The following is a 17,239-nucleotide window of genomic DNA, read 5'->3' as shown; positions in this document are numbered from 1 at the left end:
GTTTATAACTATTACAGATGTTGATGTCATGGTGCTTTTTTTCTTTCTTATTAATTTCTGTAATGTGCTCTCACAGTTATGTTTTGCTGCAGTGCAATTGTAATTTGAAAGGATCGTTGTTTATCGATCTATCAGTATTAGTCATGGCACATGTTAATCTTTTTTCATTTTACAGCACGTTGTCTAAGTACGTCAATGAGCATCAGACTGACTGGGATCTTTATTTGGATCATGCATTGTTTGCTTAACGATCGAAGCCGCATTCCACCACAAACGTTTCCCCGTTTAAACTTATGTACGGCCGTGAAGCAAGATTTCCTAGTGAGGTGGAGGATGAGCTGGAATGAGATTTACAGTACTAAAAATGTATATTTGTATCTGCCAATGTATGTTCTGTGACCTACATTTCATGGCTGGTTATTTTCTTATCTTTAGAAACCAATTATGTATTTGTTATGTTTTATATTCTAATCACCTTTAAACAATTTTTTTACTTCTAAATTTTTTTAAATAATTTATTGATTTTTATGTTTCATTTATTAGCTTGAGTTTGTACTACCAACAGAAAGCGAATATGCCGCACTTTTTGGAGAAAGGAAAAATAGAGCAGCAGAGTTGCAGAAGCAGACAAAGCAAGATATTGAGGTTGCCCAGGAAAAGCAGAAAGAAAAGTTTAAAAATAGACTTTCCCAGAAATATAAGCCCTACATGTTCAGCAAAGGAGATTTAGTTCTTTTGAAAAATAGTAGGCGATCAACAAGAAAAGGAGGCATTTTGGAGCATAAATTTTCGGGACCGTACCGTGTAGCTGAAATGGAAGGGAAGCGTGTAAAGTTAGTCAACGCTAGCAACATGGTATTACGTAGAACTTTCAATGTGGACATGTTGAGGCCTTATAATGTGAGCTCCAAATGTAGTTTACTGAGGGCTACCTTCTATGAAGTATTGGCATAATATTTTTCATGCGTTTTGTCATGTTGTTCCCTGTGCCAGTGTAAATGTCTCTTTAATAGGTGCGAAGTTATTTGTTCTGAACATGATGGTTTGTAAAGAACAGTAATGGATGATCATGACTAATGCAATTTTTTATTTTATTTCAATATTGGTTGTGGTTGTATGTTCTAGTAGTGTGCTGTATCTATGAATTTATTAATCTTGACCCTTCTCAAAAATCTATTTGCAGTCAACATGACCAGTGACGTTTGCCCATCTGTGGTTCCATCATGTCCTGCACTTCTTCCACCGTCACCAGCACGTTTTCCATCATCTCCAACACACCTTTCATCGTCTCCAACTCACCTTTCATCGACTCCAGTGCAGCGTACACCGTCTCCAGCGCGGCTTTCACCAACTCCAGCATGTCTTCCATCATCTCCATCACATGTTCTATCCCCTGCATGGCCTCAGTCTAAGTTCATGAAGCAAGTTTTGGATGTATGGAAGAAACCGGTTACTGGAAGGTTGGAAGCAATTGTTTCGAACATCAAATTGAACGATTCTTCTTTTTGTTCTTTGAAAGCTGAACAATGGATATTTGATGAGGTTGGTGTACTTGAAATCTAGTGTTAGTGTAGTATGTGTAATGGTGTATGATGTACATGGTGGTTCGTGTACTAAAGCACATGTTTTATCCTTTTTCATTTGAAAGGTAATAGATGCGTATCTGTCCTGACTCTGTTTGCTAAGACCAAAAGTACGTATATTGTCATTAACAAGTAACAGACCTCATGTAAATTAAAAATCTGTATCAAATTTGCCTAAATTACATTTTGTTTTCAGTGTTTATTGATTTCTGCAACAGTGGCTTCCTTTATATTCCTTGGCACTTATCGGTCATCTTCTTTCTGGGTAAATATTAAATTGTCTTACTGCACTTTCTTTTATTTATTTTTTGTGTTACTCATTGTTCAAAAATGTGTTAATAATTTGGTTGTCATATATAATTATATTAACATTTATAATATTATTATCGATTGCAAGGGTGTATGCAATTTATTTTATTACTTGTCTTGTCTTTTTTCAATTTTCATTCAATTGTGTATGACGTGTTAGATTTTTGTTAAGTATTCTGCTACGGATGTTGTATGTGACTTTTATCTTTTCATGTTCAAAATTTTGTACTGCATAGTTACCTTTTGAGAAAATGGATACGGTCCTGTGTCCGACCAATACCGGAGCTCATTGGATACTTTTGGTAAGTGCAACATTTTGTGACTTTTGTTAGTTGATTATGTAGAATATGACTGTTTAAGTGTTGTAAGCGATGAAGACTTTTTTTGAAGAATATATTAATCCCTTTATTGTATTTTTATTTCACATGTTTTGAAGACACAACTCAATGTAAAAATGTAAAGTTTGGAATATTAATTTTCAGTGTTGTCCTTCATGTTTCAGATATTGAAACCTTCTTCTAAAAAACTATGAGTGTACGATTCACTGATTGGCAAGGCTGGGAAGTACCAGAATTTTTAACACATTGGAGGTACCACTTTACTTACAATTTACATAAAATATGACTAATCATTCTGAATATCCGATTTTTACATGTGTAAGTTCCGTTGTGTAGCTTCTTGTGTAAATTTGTTTTCTTTTACGAACAAATGTTAAACCTAACTGTTTGTATGTTTCAAAAGGGCTTTTCTACAGACAATCGACTGTCCAGAAAGTGACCTATGGGAGTTAGTGGTAGAATGTAACGCCAAGCAAGAGGACAGCTTCAATTGTGGTGTTTTTTGCATGCTGGTAATTTCTCTATAATGTAATTATAATCTTACGGTTGTTGTAGATATTTTTTTATGTTAATAGATTTTTTACTTCTATGGACTAGTTGCAAACAGTAAAGGGGCTTTTAGTGAAGTTACTCTGGTGCTACTGCCTGTTGGAGGTGATTAGTTTTTGCCTGTCATTTCGTCTGACCACTAAGATGGCACTAAAGTTGTTGGTGTCAGAACTCGGATAAAGTATTTCCAAAGCAAACATTCTTAACATTTCTTTTTATGACCATGTTATGTACATTTGGTTATTTCGAAAACATACTTTTTCTTACTTGTCTATTAAGTTTGCAGAATCGTACATACTTGAATTTCCTGTCCCAGGACAAAATATAATAGATGTAACGTTTCTGAATCAATATAGAATGTTTATTGCAATGAAGCTAATGCAGTACTCAGGTTAGACTTTCACGTTTCTCGATTTTTCTTGTGACAATTGTAGTGCCCTAGTTTTGTTTTTAAGTTTACATTTGGTATGTATGTTTCTTTTCTTCATTTCTCAAACAAGCAGAGACTGATTGTTGTTCATTCTATTAATTGAAGTAATTTTTGGCAATTACATTTGAGTATTTAAATGCTGTTTTATTTTTTTGCCTTTTGAAAGTTCTGACCTGTTCTTACTGTCCTATGCTTTTTTTTATATGTTTTGGAAATATGTCCATAAGATACTTCGCAATTTGGTAATTTGCTTATACTTGCTCCTTTCATGCGCTAATGTTGATCTCTGTTACATTTAGATTCGGTCCAAGAATTCTGCGGGGTGTGCAATATTAAAAAATCTGTTCTTCTGCATACCTATACGGTTCTTTGTCAAGAATGCTGTAGATGGATACACTTGGAATGCATTCTGTTCGACACATCTACCACATCTACATTGTTACCTTTACAAGGTTTTAAATGTATGAAATGTTGTTAAAAAACCAGGGTACTTATTTTCTTCTGTATTTGTTTCCGTATGTCAGCTGTAGATTAGCACGATATGTAATCTCATGCCATGTACTATTGTGTCTTAATTATGGTAAGTTATATGTCCAAGTACTCTTCAGTTGCAAGTAATGTGACTCCTTTTGTAGTTATTGTGCTTGGGAATTGACTATCGTTAGATTCTACGTCCATTACAGGATGATGGTGAGTGTACATTTTAATATAGAGTTAATACTTATTCACAAGAATAATAAATATTAATCCACATTGAAAATTTCGAAACAACCCCTGTTAGGGACAGTAGGCGCTCTGGGCTGTTAGGAATATTAAGCAAGCTATTGCCTAGAGTCACACGGTGCTGGGCTAATCTGCCAGCGGGCCCGTTGATGTAAGCGTGATGACCAGATTCCGTAGTCAGTCACCCTTGCCTCTTTGCAACACCTTTCCACAATGATAAAGAACATTTATCAACCATAGGTTTTGGTATGGTCGGCATACCACAACAATGCAATGAGGTAGCCATGTGCGTTTTCAATGTGTTACGCACTTTCATACTGTTTGCTATCTCTCTCAATTTGCTTGCGCATTGCTTCCAGTTGGTGAGTAGTGTTTGCCTGTGAATTTCATTAATTAAGAATTAAAGCTCAATGCTGCCTCATTGCGCAGATATTTCCATAGTGACCTAGGTTGCTTTCGCTATGAGAATTGGAAATCATTCTTTCCTATTTACATGATGGTAAATGATTCCAATGTGTAAAATTGATGTTGACGTGATTGCCGTTGATGTATGTCGACGGGATCAAAGTTTGCAGGATCTCCGCCGATGGTAGTCGACGTGATCGCCAGGTAGCTCTGGTTGCGGATAATCTGGTATGATATTTAGAGTACTTTATTGGTTACTTTTACTGTTTGCTCCTGTCTTGTCACGGTCAATAAGATGCTTCGACATCGGTGTGTGTCAACGGGATCACTGTCGATGTGATCTCTGTCGACGTGTGGTCCCGTTCCCCCTCCCGGGGCCCTTTCTGGGCTTCTGGGCGGGGGGCAGCTAATCTGGATGATGAGTAAGTGTCCGCCTTCTTGGCTTCCAGTTCTTTTTTTCTTCACCTTCTTCTGCCGTCAAGAGTTACTGTTCTGCCTTGACTTGTCACGGTCAAGAACACGGCATAACATCGGTGTGTGTCAACGGGATCATGGTCGACTGGCTCGATGTCGACGTGTGGTCCCGTTCCCCCGCCCGGGGCCCTTTCTGGGCTTCTGGGCGGGGGGCAGCTATTCTGGATGATGACTAAGTGTCCGCCTTCTTGGCTTCTAGCTCTTTTTAGTTCACCTTCTTCTTCTGCCGTCAAGGGCATGGGTCTTCTTTTTTGTTCTTTTTTTTAGAGTTGTCTTAAAAACTTTATTTTACAAGACAAACAACTATTTAATTCTGTCTGATCTTGATTAACACTGGCCAACCTGATAAAACATTGTCCAAATATACACTAGCATTTGCGTTCCAAACGAGGTGGTGTCATAGCCAGCGTGGGCGTATTGGATACCTGTGCTTCACTGCCCGGCAGACAAAGCAAACGTGTCACGTTTATGGACATCAAACCCTTCGAACCACGAGACAGATTAAGTCCAGTTTACTATAGCCACAGAGAATACTGCATTGAAAAATGACATTTAAGCACCCATTTTTCTTTGGCACAATACTATCGACGGCTCTTCTGCAGATTCAACGGTCCCACTCCTTCTAGTGGCACAGAAACAACCTGTTTTTTGCAGAAAACTCAAAGGTTTCATCGTTCAGAAGACACTCCAAGAGCAGCGATGCCCCTCTGGTCTAGCGGACTCCCTTCCACAGTAAATACCTGTGCCCGGACCAGATACCTTCCAACAGGCCAGCCTCAAAGCAGGGGCAGTGCGGTGGCTGCACTTTGAGGCTCCTCAGCTTTGTAAACGTAAACCTGTTGTGAGCTGCAGATCAGGGCTCCATGGGACCATCCTGGGCATGTAGCACTGTGTGAGCTGCAGATCAGGGCTTCTTGTCACCACCCAGACGTATATCTGTATAGTGAGGTGGGAATCCAAAACATTCAGCCTTTACCATCACTCCCGTCTTGTCACGGACACTGACATGGCTCAACATCGTTGTGTGTTTTCTACTTTTTCTATTTTTTATTTCTCTTTTTATTGTGCACAAAAAAAAGGTTATGTCTCCAAGGAAAGAGGCGCCTCTGGGACAGACGTATTTGTGATTGAGGATGAATCTGGACCAGATGGATGGCACTGGATGCTGCCACAGATTCCGGATAGGCCACGCACTCCCGTCCAGGCTAATGCTCTTTTGGAAACGAAAGAGAAACAAGTGCCTGCCATCGTCCCAGCTGCGCATGTCGTCCTGCCTTCGTCAGAGTGCTGTTGTCCACTTTGCATTGTATCATGAAGGCCATTCTTCTAAGCAGGGTTCACCAGCTTATTTCAGTCAAATATGATCTGGTAACAGTCCTATCAGCCACACCTCCATTGCTCCATCCAGTAAGGACATTCAACTCCAGGGAACCCAAGATTGCAGGAGGCTCACTGGTCACCTTATGGGATGCAGGCTGAAGTACCATCTGCACGCCTCAAGACACCATTTCTAATAAATACTTAAATATGCATGACTTGATAGCACTCCAGTCAGTGTACGCACATATTTACACTTCTTCCAATATAATACAACAAATCATTGCACGGTTAGACGTTTTAACAGTGCTCTGTGTACTGTACGGGCTGGACTGTTCCCATGAGGCACAGGGTCAGACTGATTTGCATATAGCCATGTCTGAACTGGGGTGGCAGAGTGGGCTAAAGAACGGTGATGGATCTAACCCAGATCTTTTGACTGGGTGTGAGTGTTTGATTGGTTCTGATGCTCCATCCATCACCACCCCCTTTTGTACCGCTTTTGACCACCTTAAATGTGGCAGGGTATGCTCAGACGTGAGTCCCTTGCTCATTTTGCCACTGGATTCAAGCAAGCCGGGCTGAAGAAGGCTGGAATGCCAGAAACCGGTCCTCGGAAGCTTGCTTCCGGTCCAGGGAAGGCATGGCTTGGCAGTTCGGGCTGGACGGTTCCCATGAGGCACAGGGTCAGACTGATTTGCATATAGCCATGTCTGAACTGGGGTGGCAGAGTGGGCTAAAGAACGGTGATGGATCTAACCCAGATCTTTTGACTGGGTGTGAGTGTTTGATTGGTTCTGATGCTCCATCCATCACCACCCCCTTTTGTACCGCTTTTGGCCACCATAAGTGTGGCAGGGTATGCTCAGACGTGAGTCCCTTGCTCACTTTTCCACTGGATTCAAGCAAGCCGGGCTGAAGAAGGCTGGAATGCCAGAAACCGGTCCTCGGAAGCTTGTTTCCGGTCCAGGGAAGGCATGGCTTGGCAGTTCGGGCTGGACTGTTCCCATGAGGCACTGGGTCAGACTGATTTGCATATAGCCATGTCTGAACTGGGGTGGCAGAGTGGGCTTAAGAACGGTGATGGATCTAACCCAGATCTTTTGACTGGGTGTGAGTGTTTGATTGGTTCTGATGCTCCATCCATCACCACCCCCTTTTGTACCGCTTTTGGCCACTATAAGTGTGGCAGGGTATGCTCAGACGTGAGTCCCTTGCTCACTTTGCCACTGGATTCAAGCAAGCCGGGCTGAAGAAGGCTGGAATGTCAGAAACCGGTCCTCGGGAGCTTGTTTCCGGTCCAGGGAAGGCATGGCTTGGCAGTACGGGCTGGACTGTTCCCATGAGGCACAGGGTCAGACTGATTTGCATATAGCCATGTCTGAACTGGGGTGGCAGAGTGGGCTAAAGAACGGTGATGGATCTAACCCAGATCTTTTGACTGGGTGTGAGTGTTTGATTGGTTCTGATGCTCCATCCATCACCACCCCCTTTTGTACCGCTTTTGACCACCTTAAATGTGGCAGGGTATGCTCAGACGTGAGTCCCTTGCTCATTTTGCCACTGGATTCAAGCAAGCCGGGCTGAAGAAGGCTGGAATGCCAGAAACCGGTCCTCGGAAGCTTGCTTCCGGTCCAGGGAAGGCATGGCTTGGCAGTTCGGGCTGGACGGTTCCCATGAGGCACAGGGTCAGACTGATTTGCATATAGCCATGTCTGAACTGGGGTGGCAGAGTGGGCTAAAGAACGGTGATGGATCTAACCCAGATCTTTTGACTGGGTGTGAGTGTTTGATTGGTTCTGATGCTCCATCCATCACCACCCCCTTTTGTACCGCTTTTGGCCACCATAAGTGTGGCAGGGTATGCTCAGACGTGAGTCCCTTGCTCACTTTTCCACTGGATTCAAGCAAGCCGGGCTGAAGAAGGCTGGAATGCCAGAAACCGGTCCTCGGAAGCTTGTTTCCGGTCCAGGGAAGGCATGGCTTGGCAGTTCGGGCTGGACTGTTCCCATGAGGCACTGGGTCAGACTGATTTGCATATAGCCATGTCTGAACTGGGGTGGCAGAGTGGGCTAAAGAACGGTGATGGATCTAACCCAGATCTTTTGACTGGGTGTGAGTGTTTGATTGGTTCTGATGCTCCATCCATCACCACCCCCTTTTGTACCGCTTTTGGCCACTATAAGTGTGGCAGGGTATGCTCAGACGTGAGTCCCTTGCTCACTTTGCCACTGGATTCAAGCAAGCCGGGCTGAAGAAGGCTGGAATGTCAGAAACCGGTCCTCGGGAGCTTGTTTCCGGTCCAGGGAAGGCATGGCTTGGCAGTTCGGGCTAGACTGTTCCCATGAGGCACAGGGTCAGACTGATTTGCATATAGCCATGTCTGAACTGGGGTGGCAGAGTGGGCTAAAGAACGGTGATGGATCTAACCCAGATCTTTTGACTGGGTGTGAGTGTTTGATTGGTTCTGATGCTCCATCCATCACCACCCCCTTTTGTACCGCTGTGTACTGTATGGCCACTGCTTTGCTACATCAAGGGCATACGAGTTGCTTGCTTTGTATTCGGAGGTGTTGCGTTGGCTTTAGATTTCTTCTACGGAAAGCCCCACCACCGTCTATGACAAGCCAATGTCACCAGACACAAGTCCATTCAAGGTTTAGTGTAAATCTGTGGACGGAAGAATGGACGGGTCAATTAATGGCTCAATGAGGCAAATCCAGGGCAGATTGTGTGCAGTAAAACGTTCCCCTGCCTGGGACCCAACCCTCCAATCAGTTTTGCGCAAGTATTTAGTCTTAGATGGAGTTTGCTATACTGCTGAAACCCACATATCTGTGTAGTGAGGTTGGATTCCAAACAGGTCACACTCTGTCTTCATTTTTTTCTCAAGTGTCCGTACTTGATGTGCTGAGAGTCGGTATGGTTGACACTCAAACAGATTGGTCGCCGGCTTGTATTTTACTCATGGCTTGTTCATGATGGATTTTATTTGAAAGTGTGCCATAGTGCTCAGAGACACGTATCTGTGTAATGGGCTTGGAAGCCGAACATTCTTATAACATTTCATTTTCTTCATCCTTCTTCACAATGATTGAGCTGTCCATAACAGCCTAAAATTAGTTTTGTTTTTGCAGATGTCCAATTGTCCGCCTTCTTGGCTTCAGCTCGTTTTTGTTCAGCTTCTTCTGCGCCAAGAGTCACTGTTCTTTAATGACTTGGTACGGTCACTAAGACGCTTTGACATCGGTGTGTGTCAACGGGATCACTGTCGACGGGATCTCCGTTGAGGTGTTTCCCGTTTCCCCGCCCGGGACCCTTTTTTGGGCTCCTGGGCGGGGGGCAGCTATTTTGCCTAGATGTCCAATTGCCGCCTTCTTGGCTTCCAGCTCTTTCTTGTTCACCTCCTTCTTCTGCCTTTGAGGGCATCAAGCGTTACTGTTCTCTCCCATCTTGTCAAGGTGACTAAGATGGCTCGACATTGGTGTGTATCAACGGGATCACGGACGACTGGCTCGCCGTCGATGTGTGTCCCGTTCCCTCGCCCGGGACCCTTCTTGGGCTTCTGGGCGGAAGGCAGCTATTTTGGTGGCTGCATTCTTGGACGCCTCCTTGGCTTCCAGCTCCTTTTTGTTCTCCTCCTTCTTCTAGTGCCTTGGAAGGCATCAAGAGTTACTGTTTGTGCCTGGCTTGGTAAGCAAGACAGTTTGACATCGGTGTGTGTCAACGGGATCACGGACGACTGGCTCGCCGTCGCCGTGTGTCCCGTTCCCTCGCCCGGGACCCTTCTTGGGCTTCTGGGCGGGGGGCGGCTATTTTGGTGGCTGGATTCTTGGCCGCCTTCTTGGCTTCCAGCTCTTTCTTGTTCACCTCATTCTTCTTCTGCCTTGGAGGGCATCAAGAGTTACTGTTCGTCCCTGGCTTGGTAAGCAAGACTGTTTGACATCGGTGTGTGTCAACGGGATCACGGACGACTGGCTCGCCGTCGACGTGTGTCCCGTTACCTCGCCCGGGACCCTTCTTGGGCTTCTGGGCGGGGGGCAGCAATTTTGGTGGCTGGATTCTTGGCCGCCTTCTTGGCTTCCAGCTCTTTCTTGTTCACCTCATTCTTCTTGTGCCTTGGAGGGCATCAAGAGTTACTGTTCGTCCCTGGCTTGGTAAGCAAGACTGTTTGACATCGGTGTGTGCCAACGGGATCACGGGCGACGGGCTCGCCGTCAACGTGTGTCCCGTTCCCTCGCCCGGGACCCTTCTTGGGCTTCTGGGCGGGGGGCAGCTATTTTGGTGGCTGGATTCTGGGCCGCCTTCTTGGCTTCCAGCTCTTTCTTGTTCACCTCATTCTTCTTCTGCCTTGGAGGGCATCAAGAGATACTGTTCGTCCATGTCATGGCATGATAACCAAGACAGTTTGACATCGGTGTGTGTCAACGGGATCACGGACGACTGGCTCGCCGTCAAAGTGTGTCCCGTTCCCTTGCCCGGGACCCTTCTTGGGCTTCTTGGCGGGGGCAGCTATTTTGGCCGCTTGATTCTTGCTTTTGGCGCCTGTCTAATTGGCCGGCGCCTTGGCTCTCATCTCTTTTTTGTTCACCTTCTTATGCACCTTGAAGTATACGGATTCACCGGTGCCCTTCAGCTGCGCTAGGGCGCCTTTGCTGCCCAGCCTCTTGAGGGAGGGCTTAACGCGCCTCTTCTTCTTGTCCGCATGTTAGCCGCTGGTGATCAGCGCCGCTTTCTTGACCCCTGTGTGAGCCTTTTTGGGTGTGCGTCGACTCAATCCCCGTTGACCTGGCTGACTTATCAGATGCGTGTAGCACACATTTAATGTAGGGCGCCTTTGCTGACCAGGCTCTTTATGGAGGCCTTAACGCGGCTCTTCTTATCCGCATCTTCTTCATCCATATTTTTACCTTGTTATTGATGGTTACTTTTTTTAAGTAATGGGCTAAGATTTTCATTCTGTTGTGTATCTTGTTCAAATTTTTGTTTTGTTTATAATTTATTTTATTTTGAACTTTGTCCTTAATCAAGGGTTACTGTTCGTTCCCGTTCGTCTTGGCAATTAAAGTAAGACGGGTTGACCGGATTGCTGTTGACGGGATCGCCGGACTCTTGGCAGCCTTTTGTCGTCTTCACTGCTTTCTTGTCCTACAGTTCTTTCTTGTTCCCCTTGAAGTATACGGATACACCGCTTCCCTTTAGCTGTGCTAGGGTGCCTTTGCTGACCAGGCTCTTGAGGGAGGCCTTAACGCGGCTCTTCTTGTCCGCATGCTAGCATGATATTAACATGTCAGCTAAGAGGTTTTTTTCACTTGTCAATTTACTTCAGCCCTTGCTGATATAAGGCTTTTATTACTATAACATTCCCACGTACCATTTCTTACCTGTGCATAAAAATGTCTCGGAAGGCTACAGAGTTCCGTCAGTGGTTGCATCTCAAATTCCGGCACATACCCATTTTCTACCAACCAGTCTCTGCATATTTCAGATGCCCACTTTGTGGCTGTTCTACTGTTGGTTTCAACCCTCTGCTTACCAAGTATATCCAGTTCATGTGCAGCAAACTTTGGGTGTCAGTTCAAATTGAAGAATGGGATCATTTGTTAACGTTGGTAGCATCTGCTATCTTCTCCACCATCCTGCGAGGATTTTCCTTGACCCCACATGGCCATAGACATTCCTTTCTCCTCTTTTCCAAACAGAGTTGGATGGCAGCCTTTGGCAACCACAAGCTTGATGGGTTGCTATCTTCAAGGAGCGTGTCCTGACTGATTGCATATGCACTGTAACATATCAGTTAAAGTATTCATTGAGAATGTGCCACGTGCAGCTTCTCACATCCAGTGCCAAAAAATTCATGACAACTTTGCCCACCCTCGTCACAAGTACTGACCTGTCCATAACAGCCTGACATTAGTATTGGTTTTGTACATTAAAAGATATTAAGTTTGGAAATGGCCAATTATTTTTCTAATTGTAATTAAAAGTATAGGCCCTTTTGGGCTGCGTTTGCCAATTATTCTTCTATTTCTAATTGAAAATCACAGTACATGCACTTTATTGAGCCTTTTTGGTAACCACTACCCCGTCCAGGAAGTGGGTAATTTGCGCACCTGCTGCCTTGCGGGCTGTGTTTGCCCGTCATTTTTCTAATTGAAATTCAAAGTACAGGCCCTTTGGGCATGGTTTCTCAGTTTTATTTACTAATTTTAATTGAAATTCAAAGTACAGGCCCTTTGGGCATTGTTCCTCAGTTTTTTTTTCTAATTCTAATTGAAATTCAAAGTTCAGGCCCTTTGGGCATTGTTTCTCAGTTTTTTTTTCTAATTCTAATTGAATTACAAAGTACAGGCCCTTTATTGAGCCTTATTGGTAACCATTACCCCGTCCAGGCAGTGGGTAATTTGCGCACCTGCTGCCTTTGTTATTTCGAACCTTAATCAGCATCCACAGAATGCAACACATCCTACCTGCTGCCTGTTCGGGCTGTGTTTGCCAATTCTTCTTCTAATTGTAATCAAAGCCCCAGGAATAGGCCCGGTATTGTTATTTTTCATCCCTACCAATCAGTCAGGAGTGGGTAAGTTGTGCACTTGCTTTCTTCTTTACATGTGGTAGCAGTTTCTCAGGCTCCCACTGCGTAATCCGACTCCCATTCCGTGTAGTGGACAGGAAATCCAAACACCCACTTCACTGACAATGCTCTTGTTACTTTAAGCGTTTGCTGCCTTTGTTACTTCGAACTTTATTCAGCATCCACAGAATGCAACACATCTACCTGCTGCCTGTCCGGGCTGTGTTTGCCAATTATTATTCTAATTGAAAATCAAACTACAGGCCCTTTTGGGCTGTGTTTGCCAATTATTCTTCTATTTCTAATTGAAAATCAAAGTACATGCCCTTTATTGAGCCTTATTGGTAACCACTACCCCGTCCAGACAGTGGGTAATTTCCGCACCTGCTGCCTTTGTTATTTCGAACCTTAATCAGCATCCAATTGAAGAACAGGATCATTTGTTAACGTTGGTAGCATCTGCTACCTTCTCCACGATCTTGCGAGGATCTCCCTGACCCCATTTGGCCATGGACATTCCTTTCTCCTCGGTACCGAACAGAGTTGGATGGCAGCCTTTGACAACCACAAGCTTGATAGGTAGCTATCTTCAAGGGTGAGTCCTGGCTGATTGCATATGCACTGTAAAATATCAGTTAAAGTATTCATTAAGAATGTGCCACGTGCAGCTTCTCACAACCAGTGCCCAAAAATTCATGACAACTTTCCCCTCCCTCCTCACAAGTACTGACCTATCCATAACAGCCTTACATTAGTATTGGTTTTGTACATTAAGGCATTAAGATTTACTGTTCTTTCCCGGCTTGGCATTATAACCAAGACAGTTTGACATCGGTGTGTGTCAACGGGATCACAGACTACTGGCTCGCCATCGACGTGTGTCCCGTTCCCTCGCCCGGGACCCTTTTTGGGCTTCTGGGCGGGGGGCAGCTATTTTGGCCACTTGATTCTTGCTCTTGGTGCCTGTCTATTTGGCCGTCTTATTGGCTTCGAGATCTTTTTTTGTTCACCGACTTTTGTCGTTGAGGGCATCAAGTCTTACTGTTCTCTCCCGTCTTGGTAACCAAGACTGTATGACATCGGTGTGTGTCAACGGGATCACGGACGACTGGCTCGCCGTCGACGTGTGTCCCGTTCCCTCGCCCGGGACCCTTTTTGGGCTTCTGGGCCGGGGGCAGCTATTTTGGCCGCTTGATTCTTGCTCTTGGCGCCTGTCTATTTGGCCGTCTTATTGGCTTCGAGATCTTTTTTTGTTCACCGTCTTCTGTCGTTGAGGGCATCAAGTCTTACTGTTCTCTCCCGTCTTGGTAACCAAGACTGTATGACATCGGTGTGTGTCAACGGGATCACGGACGACTGGCTCGCCGTCGACGTGTGTCCTGTTCCCTCGCCCGGGACCCTTTTTGGGCTTCTGGGCGGGGGGCAGCTATTTTGGCCGCTTGATTCTTGCTCTTGGCGCCTGTTTATTTGGCCGTCTTATTGGCTTTGAGATCTTTTTTTGTTCACCGTCTTTTGTCGTTGAGGGCATCAAGTCTTACTGTTCTCTCCCTTCTTGGTAACCAAGACTGTATGACATCGGTGTGTGTCAACGGGATCACGGACGACTTGCTCGCCGTCGACGTGTGTCCCGTTACCTCGCCTGGGACCCTTTTTGGGCTTCTGGGCGGGGGGCAGCTATTTTGGCCGCTTGATTCTTGGCCGCCTTCTTGGCTTCCAGCTCTTTCTTGTTCACCTCCTCCTTCTTCTGCCTTGGAGGGCATCAAGAGTTACTGTTCTTCCGTGGCTTGAAAGAACTGTATCATAGTCATTAATGTAATTTGAAGATCCTTTGCTGACCTTGTTCTTGGCCGCATCGTATCAATCGCCGTCGACGGGATATCACTCCCAGTGAACAAAATCATTGAACACTTAACCCACCCTACTCACAAGTACTGACCTGTCCATAACAGCCTAACATTAGTATTGGTTTTGTACATTAAGGGATATTGAGTTTGTGAATGGCACTATACAGCTATCCTTTTACCTGAAGCTTCAATTTCTTTGAATTACTTGTCATTTTTGGGTGACTCACCAGAAGTTTGAGAGAGTGCCCCTTTTTATAGCTTTTGACACAACTAGTCATTTTAATGGCAGTTCTCCTTTAACGTAGACATAATCTGTGGGTGCAGGCCTATATTTCTTTCTCGATTCAAGGGTTTAATATCCTAGTGCGTACTACGTCTTTAGATACTTATTTAGCATGTTTGATAACCCCTGTATTCATGATAAGAATTTGAACAGACCGCTGTGACTGAAAGGTATGTGACAGAATGCATAGCGACCCCATGATGCACAGTAGCATGTAAAATATAAAACTTCAGAAAGCCTTTAACTCCTCCCACCCTACAACATTCCTTTTTCGCCATATATTTTTTTTTGGATTAATTATTGCTTTTCCCTCTAACATTGCTTATTTTTTTTTTAAGTGTGTGTTTTGTATAATAGATCAAATAGCACGCACAAGGCTTGCAGTAAGCCCCGATTCATACCATTATCGTTATTTAAAAGGTTTATTTGGAAGCTGCACCAACTTCATTACACTCCTTGACTCACTTGTTCTCCAGTGACATCATTCATTTGTTTGACTTTTAGGTATATTAGTTGTCACATAACCCCCTGCTCTTTCGGGGAAGTAAAGAGAGAGATCACCAAAAAGTAAAATCTCTATTACCCTACTTTATTGAGGGTTTAAATTTCACGTTTCAAAAAGTAATTAACTTAAAGTATGAATAACAATTTGTCAGACTTAAATACCAGGTGATGTACATTCACTAAACTTGCCATCAACGGAATTGCCGCTGATGTGTCTCGACGGGATCCCTGTCGACGGAATCGCCGTACACCACTCTTTTGCACATAAAAGTATTCTAACTTTTTGTTGTGGAGGTAGAGGGAAAAAAAGAGCACCTTCATCCCAGTGTGAAATTATGCAGTTTGAGTTGAACACTCTGTTGACATTGTTTGTTTTCACGTTAATTCTGAGTTATCTAGGCTGATTGGTTGGTGACCCTTGTCAGGCAACCTGTCTGATGTTCCCCTTCCGTTTGAAGGATCCGCTGGGCAAAAGTACTCAATCTGTATGGAATGTTATTTTTTTTTATTTCTTTAATTTGCACCATCGGTGTTTATGGTTTTCTGCAACAGTGGCTTCCTCTATATTCTTGGACACTTATCGTACCTCTTTCCGGGTAAATATTAAAATGTTTTATTGTACTGTCTGTATATCAGCATTTTCTTTTATGATCCATGTCAGATGTTCTGCTTCTTGGCGGCGGGGGCAGCTTTCTTGGATGCTGGATTCTTGGTCTTGGCAGCTGTCTTCTTGGCCGCCTTCTTGCCTTCAAGGTGTTTTTTGTTCACCTTGAAGAATCCGGAGCCCTGCAGAGATCGGATACGCTGCGACTGGTCGGCCTTATAAGTTGTGCGCGAAAGGTAATTTACCGAGGCCATAATATTTTTGATGTGCTTTGTTATGGTTATGCCTGTGTAAATGTCTCTTTAATACTACTTTACGATCAGGAGTTATGAATATCTACTCTTGTTTCAGTATTAGAGTAAGGCTGCTGGACTGCACCTCATTCTTGAAACCAGAGATGCGTAGCCACTCATGCCCGCGTAGAAATACACTAGTATTAATGGACCTGCCTGATATATCAGCTGCGTAAAGCGCACATGTAACGGAAGCATTTCTTTTAAATTTGCCTTCCTCTTGGCCGAGGCGGTCATCACCTTCAAAATGAGATCGGACATGCTGGGACTTGCATTTTACGAATCAGAATATGAAAACACTCCGAAAATTTGCTCTAGGCTGCTTCGTTTGGGTACACCTCAATGTAAGTGAGATGGAGTGAAGACTGCTTTTATTCAAGTCCGAGGAGTTGCACCTCAAAAATCAGTGTGGATTTATGAGGAAAGATCTCTGTATGTCTAGCGCGCCCATAAACATAGCCTGGATTTCATGTCAATCTAGCCCTCTGACCAACGCTCATCTGAGCCACTCCTTCATCCCAGCCGCGGATGACCTCCTGTTGGCCGACCCTGAATTTGAACGCTTTCTTTCTGTCCCGGGATGAATGAAACTTCTTTCCATCTTGAATCCGACCCTCGTTATGCACTATCGCGGTCTGCTCCTTCTTCGGAAAGGTCTGTCCATCCCCGGGACAGATAGTGTCCACTTGCACTCCCATGATGCTCTCAGAATGGAGAAACCGGTCCAATAGCCGCTTTTTTATGTCCGTTTTAGTCTCTCTCTTGATAGACCTTGGGATAAGTTTAGCTGATTCGGCCATGCCCAATGCACCTTTTTTTCATAGCCAAGGTGATCGTCCCCATGTCGTTCGCGTTCTTCGTTATTTATTGCACGGATGGCTTATTGCCTTGTAGCCTTAGAAGGTGTTACTCTGCCGTTGTCAGATGAAATAATTTAAAACATATCTGACACGCATACCCAGTGATCAGATTTTGTAGCAGGGATCAGATTTTGTGGCAGGGATCAGAT

General features: G+C 44.3%; 1 protein-coding gene and 1 pseudogene across 6 annotated transcripts in view; both read right to left on the bottom strand.

Annotated features, from left to right (window-relative positions):
- RNF212B (ring finger protein 212B) overlaps positions 1-17,239 on the bottom strand; it is a 1,495,999-nt gene that overhangs the window by 708,105 nt on the left and 770,655 nt on the right. The window lies entirely within an intron of this gene.
- Positions 16,602-16,928, bottom strand: LOC144753785 (peptidyl-prolyl cis-trans isomerase FKBP1A-like; annotated as a pseudogene).

This window comes from Lissotriton helveticus, chromosome 5_1 (genome assembly GCF_964261635.1).
Source record: "Lissotriton helveticus chromosome 5_1, aLisHel1.1, whole genome shotgun sequence".
Classification (NCBI taxonomy): domain Eukaryota; kingdom Metazoa; phylum Chordata; class Amphibia; order Caudata; family Salamandridae; genus Lissotriton; species Lissotriton helveticus.
Note: the sequence above shows the minus strand (reverse complement) of the source record. Positions and strands in the feature narration are given on the sequence as shown.